The sequence below is a fragment of the Choloepus didactylus genome, chromosome 12 (assembly GCF_015220235.1).
Source record: "Choloepus didactylus isolate mChoDid1 chromosome 12, mChoDid1.pri, whole genome shotgun sequence".
NCBI lineage: Eukaryota > Metazoa > Chordata > Mammalia > Pilosa > Megalonychidae > Choloepus > Choloepus didactylus.
The window spans coordinates 24,548,887-24,565,328 of NC_051318.1; positions in this window are offsets into that span (position 1 = coordinate 24,548,887).

Genomic DNA, 16,442 nt, shown 5'->3' on the forward strand with positions numbered 1-16,442 from the left:
AATCCTAAATGTGTATGCAGCCAAAGAACAAATCTTTCTTATACATGAGGACAAACTGATAGAATTGAAAGGAGAATAGAGAAATCCACAACATGATTGGGGACTTCAGTAACCCTCTCTCAGCAATTGATAGAATGAATAGAAAGTCAGTAAAGAGATGGAAGAACTGAACACCATTGGTTAACAGGAGTTAATACATACTTACAGAACATTCTACCCAGTAACAGCAGAATGCACATTCTTTTCAAGTTCACATGGAGTAATCGCCAAGACAGATCATATTCTGAATCATAAACATAAATCTCAACAAATTTTAAATAATTAAAATCATACACAGTATGTTCTTTGACTATGATAGAATCAAACTAGAAATCGATAACAAAGAAAACAGGAAACTCTCCAAGCACTTGGAAATTAAACATCACATTTCTAAATAAACCATGGTCAATTTTCAAGTTTCAAAGAAAAATTTTAAAAAGCTTAGAACTGACAGAAAGTGAAGATACAATAGAGCAAAATTTGTGAGTACAGCTAAAGCAGTTCTGAGAGGGCAATTTATAGCACTAAAATGATTACATTAGAAAAGAGGAAAAGTCTTAAATAATCATTTAGACAAACTAGGAAAAGGAAAGCAAAATCAACAGAAGGCAAGGAGAAGAAAGGACATAATAAAGATAAAAGCAGAAATCAGTGATATTGCAAACAGATACAATATCAAAGAAACAAAAGTTTCTTTCAAAACATCAATGCAATTGATAAAACCCTAGCAACACTGAAAAAAATGAGACAATACAAATATCAAAATTTGGAATTAAACAGGATATAACCACATATCCTGTAGCCTTTACAAGGAAAATAAGGTATACTATGAACAAGTTTATTCACATAAATTCAACCACTTATAAAATAGATCAATTCCACAAAACCACAACCTATCAAAACTTACCCAATATGAAATAGATAATCTGAATATTTCTATGAATAATAATTAAACTGAATTCATAATTAAATGTCTTCACAAAAGAAATCTCCGTGCCCAGATGGTTTCCCAGGAGAACTATAACAAACACTTAAAGAATTAGCACTCATTCTACACAATTTTTTTCCGGAAAATAAAAGAGGTGGGAACGCTTCCCAACTCATTTTATGAGGACAGTATTACTCTGATACCAAAGCCACATAAAAACTGTACCAAAGAAAGAGGAACGTACAGGCCAAAATGACTTATGCACTTAGACTCAAAAGTCCTCAAAAGCTTTTATCAAATTGAATCAAATAATCAATAATGTTTAAAAGGATTATATACTACCACCACGTTGGATTTATACTAGGTAGGCAAGGCTGGCTCAATATTCAAAAATCAATCAATGTAATCCACCATATTAACAAAAGAAAAATCACAATTATATCAAATGATGCAAAAAAAGCATTTGACAAAATTCAATACCCATTCATTACAAAAACTCAGCAAATTAGGAAGAGAGAGCTTTCTTAACTTCATAAAATGCATCTATGAAAAATACAGTTACACCATGAAGTAAGTGAAAAGATAACTTACAGAATGCAAGAAAAATTTTGCAAATGACAAATATCCATCAACTGATGAATGGATTAAAAAAATGTTGTATATCCATACAATGAAATATTATTCAGCATAAACATACTATAACACAGATGAAAAAGAAGCCAGTTACTAAAGCCTATATATTATATGATTCCATTTATATGAAATAACTAGAATAGGCAAATCTGTAGAGACAGAAAGTAGATTAGTGGTTTTCTATGGTTGGAGGGGATTAGGGGTATAGGGAGTGACAGCTAAGGGGTATGGGCTTTTGTTTTGGGGTAATGGTAAAGGGGCTAGGAGGAATTGGAGGGTGATGGCTAAGGCATGTAGAGCTTCTTTGTGTGGTGATGATTGTGGCAATGGTTATACAACTCTCTGAATATTCCAAAAACCATTGAATTGTATATTTTAAATGGTTGAATTGCATGGTATGTGAATTATATCTCAATAATGCTATCTTTGAAACCCTACAGTTAACATCATATGTAATGCTGAAAGAGAGAAAATTTTGCCCCTAAGATTAGGAAGAAGTCAAAAATCTCTTCTCTTGCCACTCTGATTCAACACAGTACTGGAAAGTTCTAGCCAGTACAATAAGAAAAGAAAAAGAAAGAATAAAAAGGCACACAGATTGGAAAGGAAGAAATAAAATCACCCTATTTGTAGATGACATGGTCTATATAAAAAATCTTAAAGAATCTTAAAAAACTCCTACAACTAACAGAGTTCAATAAAGTTATAGAATACAAAATCAACACACAAAAATCAATCATATTTCTGTATACCAAGAATGAACATATGTAATCTGAAATTTAAAACTCAACACTTCTTACAATCACTCAAAAAACCCTACATATAAATCTAATAATGCTGAATATGACAAATTGGGGATGAAAGAAATCAAATCTAAATAAATGGAGAGACATACCATTTTCATGGATTGGAAAACTCAACATAGTAAAGATGTCAGTTCTCAAACTGGTCTATAGTTTTAACACAATTCCTATCAAAATCCCAGCAAGCATTTTTTTTTTTTTTTTTTTTTTGGTGACATATATGATATTATCCTAAAATTTAAATAGAAAGTAAAGGAACTTGAATAGTTAAAACAATTTTGAAAAATAAAATAAAGTGGGAGGAATCAATCTACCTGATTTCAAGACCTATTATATAGCTACAGTAATCAAGACTGTATGGTACTGGCAGAGGGACAGATAAATGATCACTGAAACTGAATAAAGCACCCAAATATACACCCGTGATTTTTGATAAATGTGCAAAAGCAATTCAATGAGGAAAAATAGTCTATTCAACAAAGGGTGCTGGAGCAGTTGAATATCTACAGACAAAAATTGAACCTTGGTCTAAACTTCATATGGTATAACATATTATTACAAAATGAATCAAAGACTTAAATGTAAATCACAAAACTAAAAAACTCTTAGAAGAAAACACTGAAGAAACTATTCAAGACCTAAGGGTAGATGATGAATTCTTAAACATGGCACCAAAAGCAAACTAAAAAAAAATGGATAAATTGTCTTCAGCAAAATCAAACACTTTTGGGCTGCCATGTACCTTATTAAGAGGATTAAAAGACAAGCAACAAACTAGAAGAAAATATTTGCAAACTATCCAACAAAAGTCTTATGTCTAAAATACATAAAGAACTGTCAAAACTCAACAATAAAAAATCAAACAATCCAATTAGAAAATGGGCAAAATGCATGAACAGACATTGCATCAAAAAGGAGATACAGATGGCATACAAAGGAGATACAGATGGGTAAAGGTGTTCAACATCATCACTCATTAGGGAAATGCAAATTAAAACCACAATAAAATATTACTACACACACATCAGAACACCTGAAATTAAAATACAGTGACATACCAAATGCTGGCAAGAATGCAGAGAAACTGGATCTCTCATACATTGTTAGCGGAAATGTAAAATGCTATAGTCATTCTGGAAAATTGTCTGGCGATATCATATAAAACTAAACATGACCCAGCAATCACACTCTGGGAATTTATCCTAGAGATAAGAAAACTTATATTCACATAAAAAATGGTACACAAATATTCATAGCAGTCATAATTATTCATAACTGTAAAAAACTAGAAACAACCTATGCTAAAAGATTAACTCAGCAGGCCTGGCTACCCAAATCCGACACATTCCATGGGTCTTTAGTACAGGCCCTTGACCAACACTTGAGTGATGACCTCTGAGTCTTTTGAGTATTCTGCCTGATAAGAGTGCCTTGATATGGCTGAGGCCTTGGGCCATACTGTATCAGCTTGACCATGTAATTTATGGCCTGTTTTCACATGCCTGCAGTCCTCGGTTACACTTTATCAGTTTTTATCTTGGGGGAATGGAGACTGAGTAACCAAGGTCAGTCAGGCAGGCACTGCATGCCTGTGTGACCGATCCCCAATAAAAACCTGGACACCAAGGCTCAGGTGAGATGCCCCAGCTGACAACACTTTACACATGTTGTCAAACGATATTGTTGGGATTATTTAGCACTGTCAATGTGACTTGAATGGAAGATGACAACTAAAAATTTGTGCCTGGTTTCTCCTTGACTCTGCCATAGGTGCTTTTTCCTTTTGCTGAATTTAATCTGTATCCTTTCACTGTTAATAAACCATAATCATAAGCATAACAGCTTTTCTGAGTCCTGTGAGTCATTATAATGAATCAATGAACCTAAGCATGGTCGTGGGGACCCCCAACACACAACCCAAATATTCTTCCATAGGTGAATGGTTAAACAAATCCTGGTACCCCATACAATGGAATACTACTCGGTAATAAAACAGAACAAACCATGGATACATGGAATTACCCAGATAGAGCTCAAGGGCAATTGTGCTTGCTATTCCAGTTTGCTAATGCTGCCATTATGCAAAATATCAGAAATGGATTGCCTTTTTATAAAGGGGGTTTACTTGGTTACAAAGTTACAGTCTTAAGGCCATTAAGTGTCCAAATAAAGCATCAGTGATAGGGTACCTTCACTGGAGAAAGGCCATTGGCATCTGGAAAACCTCTGTTAGCTGAGAAAGCATGTGGCTGGCATCTGCTTGCTCCCAGATTGTGTTTCAAAATGGTGTTCTCCAAAATGTCAGCATCAGCTTCCAATGGCCGTCTTCAAAGTGTCTGTCAACTGCAGCTCCTCTTCAAAATGTCACTCTCAGTAGCTCTGAGGTCCTTCTGTCTGTGAACTCCTCTATATGACTCCAGTGATCCAATTAACACCCAACCTGAATAGGCAGGGTAACACCTTCATGGAAATTATCCAATCAAATGTTTCACTCATGGTTGATTGAGTCACGACTCCATGGAAACACTCAATCAAAGAACTGCAATCTAATCAACACTAATATGTCTGGCCCCACATATTTTGATTGCATCAAAGAACATGGCGTTTGGGGGGACATAATACATACAAACCAGTACACTTGCTAAAAAAAGCATAAGGGCATTATGCTTGGTGATAAGTCTATCTCAATAGGTTATCCATTGTATGATTCCATTCATATACCATTCTCAAAATAAGAAACCTATACAGATGGAGAACAGATTAGAAGTTGCCAGGAGACAGAGACTGAAGGAAGGCAGGATGTAAATACAAAGGGATAAAACAAAGGCATTCTTTGCACTGATGTAATGATTCTATATCTTAATTGTGGTGTGAGATACAGAAATCTATACATGAGATAAAATTGCACAGAACTATATGTATATACACATACACAAATAAATGCACATAAAAATGATGAAAACTCAATATGGTTTGTGGTATTGTATCCGTATCAGTTTCACGGTTTTTATATTATACCAGTGATTTAAGATGTCATCTTTGGGGTGAGAGGTACACAGGACTCTATGCACTATTTTTGAAACTTTCTGTGAGTCTATAATTATTTTAAAATGAAAAGTTTAAAAATAATGTTGAATTCCAATATCATCAACAGTTTTGTAATGTCCACAGGTTCAGGGACTCTTCCGAATGCTATAGGAGACTTAGAGTTGCTGACCTCAGGAGGTTTACAATCTAGTTGAGGAGCTACAGTTATTAATGAAAAGATAAATAGTAGCAAAACCCAAGCCATAATCAGCTTATTGGTGACTAATATTAAAGACTGCCTCTGAGCTGGAAGCAGTCTTCCACCAGGTCCTGCATCTAATTGGATAGGTACTCCATGGTGAAGAAATAATGCCCCTGAAAGATACAGTAGCAGAAATGGGTGCATAGGGCTGCCTCAGAGATCCTAATATTAATATGACTGGTAAAGGAATGGAAAAAGTTTGAACAACACTCATTTACTCTCTAGATTTCAATTTGCTGTGACTTGCTTATGGCTCAAACTATGGCTAGCTTTGGTAAGTGCTCTATGTGCACTTCAAAAAATGCATTCTCTACAATTTTGGGGGACAGTGTTCTATAATGTCAGTTAGATCAAGTTTGTTAATTATGTGGATTAAATAGTCTCCTTGCTGATTTTTTTTCTGTGCACTATGAGAAGTTTGTTAAAATCCTCTGCTATGATAGATTGGTCTTTTTATTCCTTTAGCTGTGCCAGTTTTGCTTTATAATTTCAAAGCTGTATTATTAAGTTCCCAAAGAACTTCCTGGTGGAGTGACCATTATATTATGAAATGTCCATCTTTATCTCTAGAAATCTTCTTGCCTTAAATCTACTTTGTGATACTAACATAATCATACTTTCTTTTGATGTGTATATTAGTATTTTCGTGGTATATTATTTTCATCCTTTTACTTTCAACCTTTCTATGATCTTATAGGTAAGGTGTATCTTTTGTAGCCAGCATATAGGAGGACTTTTTAAAATCCACTCTAACTACTTTTGCCTTTATTATTTAGTCCATTTTCATTAAATATAACTACTGATGAAACCAGGCTTATCTCTACTACCTTAATATTTGTTTTCTATCTATCCCACTTGTTCTATATTCCTTTTTCTCTCCTTTCTTGTCTTCTTTTGGGTTTATCAAGTATTTTTAATTCCACTCCCTTTTTATTAAATTACTATATATTATTTTAATATTCGTTTTATTTTATTTTGAAATAAATTTAGAGTTATAGGAACAGTTGCAAAAACAATACAAACCCCATACACAGAACTCCAGCATACCCTGACCCCCCTCCCCTGATACCCCAATCCACCAACTTTAACATGCTGTCACACTGCTATTTCTTTCCTTCCCTCCCTCCCTCCCTATTTATCATCCATCATCTATTACTCTGTCTTCTGAACATGAGAGCAAGTTGCACACATCCTTGAACAAACACTATAATTCACTTATACAATTCCCATGAACAAGAACATTCTTTTATGCAATCCCATTAAATGCAGCTAAGAAGTACAAGAAATTCAATGTTGATACAAAGCTTACATTCTATAGTTTTTTTTTTTCTTTCTTCCTCCTTATGTCTCAACTGTGTCCCTTTGAGCCTCCTGTCCTCCATCCTCAGATCCCATCCAGGGTCATCCCTGGCATTCAATTGTTATCTATTTAGACTTTTTTTTTTTTTTCTCAATTGTGGAAACACATATACAGCCTAAAACTTCCCATTCCACCCCCTCCCTAACATTCCATTAGTGGCATTAATCACATTTAGAATGTTGTAATGCTATCTCTTTCCCACCATCCATTACTAGGAATTTCCCTTCATCTCAAAACAGCAACCCTACACTCATTTCTTAACTCCCCATTGCCCCTTCCCCCATTTCTCTTAACCCATACTCTACTTTTCATCTCTATGGTCCTATTCTCTGATAATTTCTTTGTGTTTACTGTGGGGCTTAAAATTAACCTCTTAAATCCACAACAATCTTGTTTTTCTTTGATACCAACTTAACTCCAATAGGACACATAAACTATGTTCCTATACTCCTCCATTCCCCCACCTTTATATAGTTCTTGTCAAAAATTACATATTTTACATTGAGTTCAAAACCACTATTTGTCATCAGAGCTTGTGTATTTTATATCATGTAGGAAGTAAATAGTGGAGATACAGTTCAAAAATTATTGACTTCTATTTGTATTCCATTGTGGTCGGAGAATGTGCTTTGAATATATTCAAATTTTTTTTTTTAATTTCTTGAGATTTGTTTTATGTCCCAGCTTATGGTCCATTCTGGAGAAAGATATGTGATCACTAGAGAAAAATAAGTATCTTGGTGATTTGGGGATGTAAGGTTCTATATATGTCTGTTAAAATTCTCTATATCTCTTTCTCCTTTCTTTGTTTCTCTGTCGGTAGGGCTCCCTTTAGCATCTGAAGCAGGGCAGGTCTTTTATTGGCAAACTATCTCAGCATCTGTCTCTGAAAAATTTAAGCTCTCCCTCAAATTTTTTTTTTAACTCAGCTGCAGACTTTATTCAGATTTCATGAGTTTTTACATTGTAATCTTTGGAATCATCTTCTGGGAGGTGGTGGTGTATAGTTCTATGACATTTTATTACACATGTAGATTCATGTAAACGTCACCACAATCAGGATACAAAACTATTTCATTACCATAATAAAAACTCCCCTGTACTACCCCTTCATAGTCACACCCTCACCCCAACACCTACCCCTGACAACCACTGATGTATTATCCATCACTATAATTTTGTCGCTTTCAATATGTTATATAAATGGAATCATATACCATGTAACCCTTTGATATTGGCTTTTTTTCATGTAGCATAATGCCCTTGAGATTCATCTAAGTTGCCATATATATCAATAGTCTGTTCCTCTTTAATGCTAAGTAGTATTCTATGGTATAGATATACCACAGTTTATCGACTCACTGTTGAAAGACATATGGGTTGTTTCTAATTTTTATTACAGATGAAGCTGCTATTAACATCTGTGTATAGGCTTTTTTTTTTTTTTAATGATTATGTACTTACTTTGTATATTGTTTCCTTCCATTCACTAGAACATGAGGCCCAGGAGTTCAAGGAATTTTATCGGTCTTGTTAACTGATACAGTCCCCAGATAAGACAATATCTGCACAAAGTAAGTGCTAAGCAAAATTTTTTCTTTACAGTTTTTTTCTATTTTTCTATTGATTTTATTGAGATACGTTCACATACCATGCAGTCATACAAAAAAATTGTACATTTGATTGTTCACAGTACCATTACATATTGTACATTCATCACCAAAATCAATCCCTGACACCTTCATTATCACACACATAAAAATAACAAGAATAATAATTAAAGCAAAGAAGAGCAATTAAAGTAAAAAAGAACACTGGGTGCCTTTGTCTGTTTGTTTGTTTGTTTCCTTCCCCCATTTTTCTACTCATCCATCCATAAACCAGACAAAGGGGAGTGTAGTCCTTATGGCTTTCCCAATCCCACTGTCACCCCTCATAAGCTACATTTTTATACAATCATCTTCAAGATTCATAGGTTCTGGGTTGTAGTTTGATAGTTTCAGGTACCTACCGCCAGCTACCCCAATTCATTAGAACCTAAAAAGGTTGTCTATATTGTGCATAAGAGTGCCATCCAGAGTGACCTCTTGGCTCCTTTTGGAATCTCTGCCACTGAAGCTTATTTCATTTCCTTTCACATCCCCCTTTTGGTCAAGAAGATATTCTCCATCCCATGATGCCAGATCTACATTCCTCCCCAGGAGTCATAATCCACGTTGCCAGGGAGATTCAATTCCCTGGGTGTCTGATCCCATGTAGGGGGGAGGGCAGTGATTTCACCTTTCAAGTTGGCTTAGCTAGAGAGAGAGCCACATCTGAGCAACAAAGAGGCATTCAGGAGGAGGCTCTTAGGCACAATTATAGGGAGGCCTAGCCTCTCCTTTGCAGCAACAGTCTTCCCAAGGGCAAATCCTGTGGTAGAGGGCTCAACCCATCAAACCACCAGTCCCCTATGTCTGTGAGCACATTAGCACCATTGAGGCGGGGCAGGCCAATACCCCTGCATTCTCCACCAGCTCCTCAAGGGGGCTCTGCATATTTTTTAGCTTTTCTTTTTTTAAACTTTTTTTTTAAATCAACTGTATAAAAAATTAAAAAAATTAAAAAAAAAAACATACAATAAAAGAACATTTCAAAGAGACCATAAAAAGGGAGTAAGAAAAAGACAACTAACCTAAGAGAACTACTTTACTTCCAACATGTTCCTACTCTACCCCAAGAAAGTAACCTAATATAGCAAATTTCTGTGAACTTGTTCCTACTATACCCATCAGAAATTAGCAGACCATAGTCATTTGGTCTGTTACAGACCATGGCTTATCTGTTCTTATTGGATTACTGTTCCCCCTTCCTTAATTGCTCTCTATTGCTAGTTCCCCTACATTCTACATTGTAAACCATTCGTTTTACATTTTTCAAAGTTCACATTAGTGTTAGCATATAATATTTCTCTTTTTGTGCCTGGCTTATTTCGCTCAGCATTATGTCTTCAATGTTCATCCATGTTGTTATATGTTTCACGACATCGTTCCTTCTTACTGCCACATAGTATTCCATCTGTGTATATACCACATTTTATTTATCCACTCATCTGTTGAAGGACATTTGGGTTGTTTCTATCTCTTGGCAATTGTGAATAATGCTGTTATGAAAATTGGCGTGCAGATATCTGTTCGTGTCACTGCTTTCCGATCTTCTGGGTATATACCGAGAAGTGCAATTGCTGGATCAAAGGGTGTCTCTATATCTAGTTTTCTAAGGAAATGCCAGACTGCCTTCCAGAGTGGCTGAACCATTATACAGTCCCAACAACAACGAATAAGAGTTCCAATTTCTCCACATCCTCTCCATCATTTGTAGTTTCCTGTTTGTTTAATGGCAGCCATTCTAATTGGGGTGAGATGGTATCTCAATGTGGTCTTAATTTGCATCTCTCTAGTAGCTAGTGAAGCTGAACATTTTTTCATGTGTTTCTTGGCCATTTGTATTTCCTCTTCAGAGAACTGTCTTTTCATATCTTTTGCCCATTTTATAATTGGGCTGTCTTTACTATCATCATTGAGTTGTAGGATTTCTTTATATATGCAAGATATCAGTCTTTTGTCAGATACATGGTTTCCAAAAATTTTTTCCCACTGAATTGGCTGCCTCTTTACCTTTTTTGACAAATTCCTTTGAGGTACAGAAACTTCTAAGCTTGAGGAGTTCCCATTTATCTATTTTTTCTTTTGTGGCTTGTGCTTTGGGTGTAAAGTCTAGGAAGTGGCTGCCTAATACAAGGTCTTGAAGATGTTTCCCTACATTATCTTCTAGGAGTTTTATGGTACTTTCTTTTAGATTGAGATCTTTGATCCATTTTGAGTTAATTTTTGTCTAGGGTGTGAGGTAGGGGTCCTCTTTCATTCTTTTGGATATGGATATCCAACTCCCCCAGCCCCATTTGATGAAAAGACCATTATGACCCAGTTCAGTGGCTTTGGGGGCCTTATCAAAGATCAGTCAGCCATAGATCTGGGGGTCTATCTCCGAATTCTCAATTCAATTCCATTGATCAATATGTCTACCCTTGTGCCAGCACCATGCTGTTTTGACAACTGTGGCTTTATAAGCTTCAAAGTCAGGGAGTGTAAGTCCTCCCACTTCGTTTTTCCTTTTTAGGGTGTCTTTAGCAATTCGAGGCATCTTCCCTTTCCAAATAAATTTGATAACAAGCTTTTCCAAGACTGCAAGTAGGTTGTTGGAATTTTGATTGGGATTGCATTGAATCTGTAGATGAGTTTTGGTAGAATTGACATCTTAAGGACATTTAGCCTTCATATCCATGAACATGGAGTATTTTTCCATCTTTTAAGGTCCCCTTCTATTTCTTTTAGTAGAGTTATATAGTTTTCTTTGTGTAGGTCTTTTACATCTTTGGTTAAGTTTGTTCCTAGGTACTTGATTTTTTTAGTTGCTATTGAAAGTGGTATCTTTTCTTGAGTGTCTCTTCAGTTTGTTCATTTCCGGCATATAGAAACATTACTGACTTATGTGCATTAATCTTGCATCCTGCTACTTTGCTAAATTTGTTTATTAGCTGTAGTAGAGGTATCATTGATTTCTCAGGGTTTTCCAGATATAAGATCACATCATCTGTAAACAATGACAGTTTTACTTCTTCCTTTCCCATTTGGATGCCTTTTATTTCTTTGTCTGGCCAGATTGCCCTGGCTAGCACTTCCAGCACAATGTTGAATAACAGTGGTGATAGCGGGTATCCTTGTTTTGTTCCGGATCTTAGAGGGAAGGCTTTCAGTCTCTCACCATTGAGTACTATGCTGGCTGTGAGATTTTCATATATGCTCTTTATCATATTGAGGAAGTTTCCTTCAATTCTTATCTTTCAAAGTGTTTTTATCAAAAAGAGATGTTGAATTTTGTCAAATGCTTTTTCAGCATCTATTGAGATGATCATTTGATTTTTCCCTTTTGATTTGTTAATGTGTTGTAATACATTGATTAATTTTCTTATGTTGAACCATCCTTACATGCCTGGAATGAACCCCACTTGGTCATGGTGTATGATTTTTTTAATGTGTCTTTGGATTCAATTTGCTAGTATTTTGTTGAGAATTTTTGCATCTATATTCATTAGGGAGATTGGGTGGTAGTTTTCCTTCTTTGTAGCATCTTTGCCTGGTTTTGGCATTAGATTGATGTTAGCATCATAAAATGAAGTAGGTAGTGTTCCATTTGCTTCAATGTTTCCAAAGACTTTAAGTAAGATTGGTGTCAGTTCTTTCTGGAAAGTTTGGTAGAATTCCCCTGTGAAGCCATCTGGCCCTGGGCATTTATTTGTGGGAAGCTTTTTGATGACTGATTGTATCTCTTTGCTGTGATTGGTTGGTTGAGGTCTTCTGTTTCTTCTCTGGTCAGTCTAGGTTGTTCATTTGTTTCCAGAAAATTGTCCATTTCCTGTATATTATCCAGTTTGTTGCCATACAGTTGTTCATAGTATCCTCTTATAATTCTTTTAATTTCTTCAGGATCCACAGTAATGTCACCTTTCTCATTCATTATTTTGTTTATCTGGGTCTTCTCTCCTTTTGATTTTGTCAGTCTAGCTAGGGGCTTGTCAATCTTGTTGATCTTCTCAAAGAACCAACTTTTGGTGTTATTTATCCTCTCTATTGTTTTTTTTGTTCTCTGTGCCATTTATTTCTGCTTTAAACCTTGTCATTTCTTTTCTTCTATTTGGTTTAGGATTGGTTTGCTGGTCATTTTGTAGCTTCTTCAGTTGATCCAATAGTTCTTTGATTTTGGCTCTTTCTTCCTTTTTAATACATGCGTTTAGTACTATAAATTTCCCCCTCAGTACCACTGTTGCTGCATCCCATAGGTTTTGGTATGTTGTGTTCTCATTATCATTTGTCCCTATATATTTAGCAGTTTCTCTTGCTATTTCTTCTTTAACCCACTGATTGTTTAGGAGCGTGTTGTTTAACCTCCAGTTATTTGTGAATTTTCTAAGTCTCTGATGGTTATTGACTTCTAATTGTATTCCATTGTGGTCAGAGAATGTGCTTTGAATAACTTCAATCTTTTTTAATTTATTGAAGCTTGTTTTATGTCCCAGCATATGATCTATTCTGGAGAAAGTTCTGTGAGCCCTAGAGAAGAATGTGTATCCTGGTGATTTGGGATGTAATGTTCTCTATATATCTGTGAAATCCAATTCATTTATCAAGATTGTTTAGGTTTTCAATTTCCTTATTGGTCTTCTGTCTGGTTGATCTATCTATAGGACAGAGTGATGTGTTGAAGTCTCCCACAATTATTGTGGAAACATCAGTTGCTTCCTTTAGTTTTGCCAGTGTTGGTCTCGTGTATTTTGTGGCACCTTGATTGGGTGCATAAACATTTATGATTGTTATTCCTTCCTGTTGAATTGCCCTTTTTATTAGTATGTAGTGGCCTTTTTTGTCTCTCATAACATCCTTGCATTTAAAGTCTATTTTATCTGAGATTAATATTGCTACACCTGCTTTCTTTTGGCTGTAGCTGGCATGAAATAATTTTTCCATCCTTTCACTTTCACTTTCTTTGTGTCCCCTGTGTCTAAGATGAGTCTCTTGTATGCAACATATTGATGGTTTATTTTTTTGGATCTGTTCTGCGAATCTATATCTTTTAATTGAGGTGTTTAATGCATCTACATTCAACGTTATAATCATGAAGGCATTTCTCAAATCAGCCATCTTATCCTTTGGTTTATGTTTGTCATATATATTGTTTCCCTCTCTCTATTAATATCCTTTAATGTACCCATACTGAATCTCTTTAGTACTGAACCTTTATCCATGTCTGTCTCTCCTTTCTTTGTTTCTCTGTCTGTAGGGCTCCCTTTAGTATCTCCAGTAGGGCAGGTGTCTTGTTAGCAAATTCTGTCAGCATTTGTTTGTCTGTGAAAAATTTAAGCTCTCCCTCAAATCTGAAGGAGAGCTTTGCTGGATAAAGTATTCTTGGTTGGAAATATTGTCACTCAGAATTTTAAATATGTCATGCCACTGTCTTCGCGCCTCCATGGTGGCTGCTGAGTAGTCATTACTTAGTCTTATGTTATTTCCTTTGTATGTGGTGAATTGATTTTCTCTTGCTGCTTTCAGAACTTGCTCCTTCTCTTCTGTATTTGACAGTGTGATTAGAATATGTCTCAGAGTGGGTTTATTTGGATTTATTCTATTTGGAGTTCGCTGGGAATTTATGATTTGTGTATTTATGGTGTTTAGAAGATTTTGGAAGTTTTCCCCAACAATTTCTTTGAATACTCTTTCTAGACCTTTACCCTACTCTTCCCCTTCTGGATTACCAATGAGTCTCATATATGAAAGTTTAATATTATCTATCATATCCCTCAGGTCCATTTCGATTTTTTTTTTCCCCTTTCTTTCTTTTGTCCTTTTATTTTCTGTTCTGTCATCTTCCAGATCACTGATTCATTGTTGAACTTCATCTAGTCTCATACTATGAGTATCCAGAATCTTTTTAATTTGGTCAACAGTATCTTTAATTTCTATAATATCATCTATTTTTTTTATTTACTGTTGCAATGTCTCCTTTATGCTCTTCTAGGGTCTTGTTGATGTCCTTTATATCCTGTGCCATGCTCTTCTTCATGTCCTTTATATCCTGTGCCATGGTCTCATCATTCATCTTTAGTTCTTTGATTATTTGCTCCAGGTACTGTGTCTCGTCTGATCTTTTGATTTGGGTGCTTGCGCTTGGGTTATCCATATCGTCTGGTTTTTTCATATGCTTTAAAATTTTCTGTTGTTTTTGGCCTCTTGACATTTGCTTAACTTGATAGGGTTCTTTTAGAATTTGTAGACCAATTGAAATCCTTATCTCTAATTTATCAGATCTACAGCTTTGTGGAGTACACTTTCTCTAACTAACCAGCAGGTGGCGTCCACGAGCCACCTGTTCCCCTCAAGCCAGTTCTCCCCCGCTTTGTCTTTGTGGTGAGTGGGGGAGTGAGTCTCGTGGGGTCCAGTTGGTGTACCAAGCTTGCGTGTGTAGTTGGTGTTGCCTGCCCTGTTTATGGGTTGTGTGTCTGGGCAGTCAGGGAGGGGGTGTGGCTCTAACAATCAAATCTCCCTGGTGTTCCTGGAGTTTTAAAGCTGCTGCAATAGTCTAATCCTTCAGTTCAGTCCTGCCACACTTTGTCTCTACCGCTAACCCACAAGTCCTTGGTATTGGCGTATGGCCCTGAGACTTGCAAGTGGGTCCCTCTTCCAGGCCATGCACCCCCAGGTCCTCTGTTGAGGGATGACTGTGCCATGTCACAGGTGAGTGCCATCCCCTCAGGGTGGTTCTAGGCTGTGGGGCTGTTTAGGGAGGCTCCCAGTCTGCTGAAAGGATGGCTGAATGGGCATGTTAATTCACATTGCTCCGCCTTCCCAACTCTGGGACAACCAGCTGAAGGTGCAGGAAAGGCTAATGTCCATGCCTGATTTTGTGGTGTGTGCATGTGATTGGAAGCACTTCTGTCACACTGGGTTGTCTGGGGCAGCTCTGGTCTATGGGGCCGGCGATGGGCAGGAGTGTTCCCCGTCCACGAGGATGATGGCTGTGAGAGGATGCCCCCCTTTTCTTGGGAAGTTGTGGCATTTAGTGAATTTTCTCAGCCACTGGATTATTGCCTTTTGTCTCAGAGCTCTCTTAGTTCTGCTCTTGTCTTGACCTGCCCAAATTGCAAGTCTTTGAGGCTTTCTCTATTGAGCTTCTTAGACTAATTGTTTTAGAAAAAGAAAAAAAAGATTAAAAAGGGCCCTCCTCACAGATCTAATGCGTTATTGAAATGCTAAGAGACAAAGAAATTAGGGCCATTAAGGAAAGGTCCACAGGGCGGAGAGATCAGCTTTTCTTCTGGATTTGCATATGAGCCTCAGGGCCTGAGCTCTGCCCTTCCCCTTTCTATGTTCACCAGAACTCCAAAAAGCCTCCGCTTTTATTTTTGGGTTTTTATTGCTGTTTTTGCTATCCCTATCTCCTCTCTGCCAGGCTGGCTGCTCCTGGATTCTCTGGTGTCTGGTCTCAATCTATCTATGCGTGGAGTTTGGATCAGTAGAATGAGTTTCTGATAAGAGCCACAACTGCAGTCCTCCCTCCTCATTCCCAGGGCTAACAGCCCCTCCTCCCATGGGACTGAGCCTGGCAGGGAGGGGCATGGGTCCCCTGGCCACAAAAACTTACAGATTTCGCTGATCTCAGCAGTTCCATGTGTTCACGAGTGTTGTTTGAAGTATGCCCAAAGTCAAATTGCTCTGCAGTGTCCAGTCCATGCAGTTCCTGGTTTTCTATCTACTTCTCTGGGGGAGGAACTAAAACATACACTTCACCACTCCGCCA